We start from the raw sequence: 4,755 nt of genomic DNA on the forward strand, positions 1-4,755 counted from the left end.
TGTCACAAGTTGGAGGTAGGTGCTACTGGCATCTAGTGGGTAGAAGCATCTAGTGAATGTTGTTAAGTACCTACAATGAACATAATAGCCTTCCACAACAAAGAATCATCTGGTAGGAAACACCACCTGCCTTAGATTGTTAGATAATTACCATCTCAAGAGAATTCCAAGATCGCTGTCTTCCACCCAAGCATCTAATCCCAATTTTGCCTTTAAAAATCACCTTAGTCATTCCCAGAAGACCTAATATACTGTGAATAATAATTCCCAAAGGATGTGCCATGTTATTTGACAAAACTGTTCTGTAGTCAAGTAAGTTTCAGAAATGTTTGGTCAAACAAAATACCAATGTTCCTTTTGTACAGGACTTCTTTAAACCTGGCTAGGTCAAGAGCAATGGCTAAAGTCACAGGTCAGAATGAAAGTAAGCACCAAGTGTAACATCCAGCACTCATTAACGACTCCCAAAGAAGTAGACAAGGAGGCCAGAGTCTAGAAATTCTGCTCATGGAGGCTAGAGCCAAATATCACTATTGTCACTCACACCCGATGATTTTCTTCACCCAAGAACTTTACTGAGGAAAGCTAGAGAGACACAAGTAACAGCGTACCGGGGGCAATAGACACCTAAGTAGGGATTTAAATCCAAGTTGTATCTGTTTCCTGGGGCTGCCATAACAAAGTACAAAACACTGTGTGGCATAACAACTTTGTCTCAAAGTTGTGGAGGCTGGAAGTCTGAGGTCAAGCTGTTGGCAGGGCTGCTACCTTCTGAGGGTTGTGACGGGCAGAGCTGTCCTATTAACTGATCTCTCCCCCTGGCTTACGTATGGTCATCTTCTTCCTGTCTCTCTGTGTTTGTTTTTAAGGATAAGAGTCATACTGGATAAAGGCCCACTCTAATAACTTCATGTTAATTTCTTTACATTTATAGACCCTACCTCCAAATAAGGTCCTATTTCAAAGAACGGGAGGTTAGAGCTCCAACATATCTTTTTGAGGAGGTGAAAAAATTGTCTACTTGACTTAACTTTAGTTAGACTTCTGACCCTTCTCCCAGGCCCATCAATGCACTTCCACGTAAAATTCAGTTTTAGCAAGAACTGTGCCAAATCAGTTTAGAAACAACTCCCCACCCTCAATATCTGATCACTCTGGATGTCTGATCGGGGTCTTCATCTCTATCATACCCCACATGGTCACTCTGGCCTGTCTTCAGCGAGAATCCTGGAAGGTGAGTTTGGCAGAATTCCCCTAACCAGGATTCCCCTTAGTTATTGTCCCTCTGCTGACCTCCACCTTGCTCCTTGCCTATAAATTCCATGCTGTATTTGGAGTTGAGCCCAATCTCTCTCTCCCCACTGCAAAATACCACTGGAGTTATCCCTACACCTATCTAAACAGTTCTCACTAAAGTCTTTCTTACCATTCTTTAACAAGTATCACCGAATAATTTTTTCTTTAACAAGGGTCATGATTCAAGGTACAACACAAAGTTGACCCTAACACTTTTTTTCCAGTGGTTGGTTGTAGTTCCTTGACCTAAATTTTTTCCACAAGGGCTATTAGTGAGCAATAACATGGACATATTCGATTCTGGCTACTCGGTGTAGAAGCTGTCAAAAGCTAGACAGTGGAAGAAAGGAAGGAAGAGGAGCCTCCAGGTGAATAACTGAAGGCTAATTATAGACATTTGTGCGTTCCAAGGTAAATGAACTGAGCTATCACAAAATGTCAGAATTTACCTTCAGACTTTGTGTGACAAGAGTTTAGGCAAAGAGCAGCTGTTCTTTCCACCATCAAAAACAATGCCAGAGTCTGCCAGGCCTCAGACAGGAAGCTCACAACTGCTGAGAGCTCAACTGTGGTGGCCCCTTCAAATCCAGCCTATCCCCTATGCTGCTGCCATTCATTCATGTTAAATGGTATTGCAATTGTAGCAGGCATGTAGATGCTGGTGTGAAAGTCATCACTACTCACGTACCTCCCTTATAGACACTGTACTTCCCTAGAGGACAGGCTGCACACCCCTAAGAAGAAGTTTGGGTCTCCAAAACTATTCTGTGGCAGGTATGAACAGCCAATATAAGGAGCTACTAAAGTCTACCTGTTTGGAGTTTGACTGAGAGCCACACCCGGGGAGAAGTCATTCCCTATCAGCCGTCACTGATAATCATGTGGTGCCAAATATCTGCATATTCACTAGCCCCACACCACCCCCGTATTTTTTTATTTAAAAAAAGAATTCACAGGCGGTGCCTGTGGCTCAAAGGAGTAGGGCGTGGCCCCATATACTGGAGGTGGCAGGTTTAAACCCAGCCCCAGCAAAAAAAAAAAAAAAACTGCAAAAAACCCCCAAAATTCACAATGTCCTTACTATATGCCAGGGGCACAACAACTCTATGAGATAAATATAACTTTGGTTTTTTGGTTTTTTGTTTTTTTTGTTTTTTTTTTTGAGACAAGGTCTGACTGTTACCCAGACTGGAAGGCAATGGCAAAATCATAGCTCACTACAACCTTGAATAGCCTTCCATAGCCTTCCAAGTAGCTGGGCAGTAGGTGTGCACCAGCAGACCTGACTAATTTTTTTTATTTATTGTAGAATAGGATCTTGCTATGTTGCCCAGTCTGGTCATGAACTTGTTGGCTATCCTTCCTGGGCTTCCCGAATTGCTGGGATTACAGGTGTGAGCCACTCCACCTAGCCAGATAAAACTTCAATTTTCATTTTACAGATGGGCAAACCACAAGACACTGAGCAGTTAAATAACTGCCCAAGGTCCCATACCCAGTAATCAGAAGAACTCACATTTGAACCAAACAGTCTGGCTTTAGGATGTGTTTTAACCATTATGCTCTCCTATCTCTATATTGACATTGAGGAGGATGAGCCAAGGTAGGAGGCTTCCAAAGATAAACGACAGAATTTGTTTAGACATGGTTACTAAGGCAACCATGAGTGTTCCACCCTAAATTCTTAATATATGGACACTGCTCAGAGCAATGCTAATAATCTTTCTATTCCTATGATAGTTTGATAAATTGAAAGGCACAAAAGGTTAAATAACTTGCCCAAGGTCACCTATAATGTGTCCCCCCAATACAGCTAGATGTTGGAGATATAACTATGGTAAACAAGGTAATCATGGATCCTAGGTGAGTAAATATGCAGGGACATAGGTGAGTAAATAGGCAACTACCACCCAGTATAGTGAGGGCCAAGGGAAAATTCTGCAGAGTGTGCGAGCACATGGAGGCCATATCTAGCCTTCTCTTGGGATCTTGAAATGACTATCTTGAAGTCTGATATTTTGTCTTAAACCTGAAGATTGAGTTGGTAGATAAAAGGGGAAATTGTTTCAAGAGAAGAAACTGACTCGTAAAATCAGAAAGCAAATCAAAGGAAATGGTTCATTCCAAGAACTGAAAGACATTTGAGACGGTTTGGTATATGGATTGCAAGGGGGAAGGGACTGGCAAGGATGAGGTGGGAAGATAATATTATACCACAGGAGCAATGAGGACCCTCAAGCTTCAGGAGGCAGAGTAATACAAGCAGGTCCTCAGTTTAAAAAGACAAGGCTGTGGGCACGATTGGTGGGAGGAAGGCTGGAGACAGAAAAATACTCCCCTGCCCCCAGGAGCCAATGCAGTATGTACAGCTTGTATGTATGCTGCCAGCTGCAATTAAACTTTGTGATTGACTGTGTGTAGGGGGTGAGAGAGAGATGTGACTCCCAAGTCTCTGATTTGAACAATTAGATAAATAATGGTGACGTTTGTTGGGTGAGAAGCCCCAAAGGAGAAGCAAGCTGGGGTACAGCAAAATGAGCAGTAAAAATGAGTTCCACTTTGAACACATTTGGTTTCAAGAGCCTATAGGACCTTCAAAAGGCAAATGGATAGATGGACGTAGGATAGAGTTACAGAGTTACCAGCAAATAGGTAGATGTAGAGACTGGGCTTAATGACCTGAGAGGGAGAACTAGGAAAAAGGAGAGGAGTCTCAGGGGACACCATCACTGAGCACTGATGAAGAAGAGGGCCCTACATAATAGATGGAGCCCAGGCAGGTGGGTCCCCTGGAACCCACAGGAAGCTAAAGGAAGGCTTTTCACACTTTATGTGCTCTAGACTGGGCAATTAAGATGGTGCCTGGGAACCCAACTGATTAAGCCATATTGGAAAAGCAAAATGCATGTTTCTCGGGGTTGCTTAGGAAGACAACAGAGAGCCATCTAAAGAGAAATTAAAAATTCAGTGAGCAATCGTTTCCCATTCTTTGCTAATGGGGTGGATGAATCCCTCACAACCTCTGGGCGACACTTGTGGCACAGAAACACATCCTCAACTTCATTTGGGGGCATTCACATGATAACAGTATCTAAGGCTGAACTAATTTTCTTTCTTTGAGTTGTCAGAGATTTCTGAAGAAACCACATTACAGTAAGAGACAGAGTTGGATAATTGTGAAGGAAAAATTTGACTTATGGATCTGTCCAGGCAGCTGCCTTAGGTAATTATCACTGGAAGGTGTAAGTAGTGGTGCCCAGAGAGAAGGCTGCAATGGAGATGTTCAGGCCAGGTTTATTGAAAGGGGAGGGTGACCTGCCTGGGCAGTAAAAAGATGACAGAGATTTCTGAAGAAACCGCATTACAGTAAGAGACAGAGTATAAGGCAGCTGCCTCTGTCCGAACATGTCAGGGTTTCAGGTAGCTGCCTGGGTCCTGGGTTCTTGAAGTACTCTAAGT

General features: G+C 43.0%; 1 pseudogene; it reads left to right on the forward strand.

Annotated features, from left to right (window-relative positions):
* Positions 1 to 2,855: 2,855 nt before the first annotated feature.
* Positions 2,856 to 4,755, forward strand: part of LOC111727588 — an 8,230-nt pseudogene continuing 6,330 nt past the window's right edge.

This window comes from Otolemur garnettii, unplaced genomic scaffold (genome assembly GCF_000181295.1).
Source record: "Otolemur garnettii isolate 467f Iridium unplaced genomic scaffold, OtoGar3 scaffold00113, whole genome shotgun sequence".
NCBI classification, from domain to species: Eukaryota; Metazoa; Chordata; class Mammalia; order Primates; family Galagidae; genus Otolemur; species Otolemur garnettii.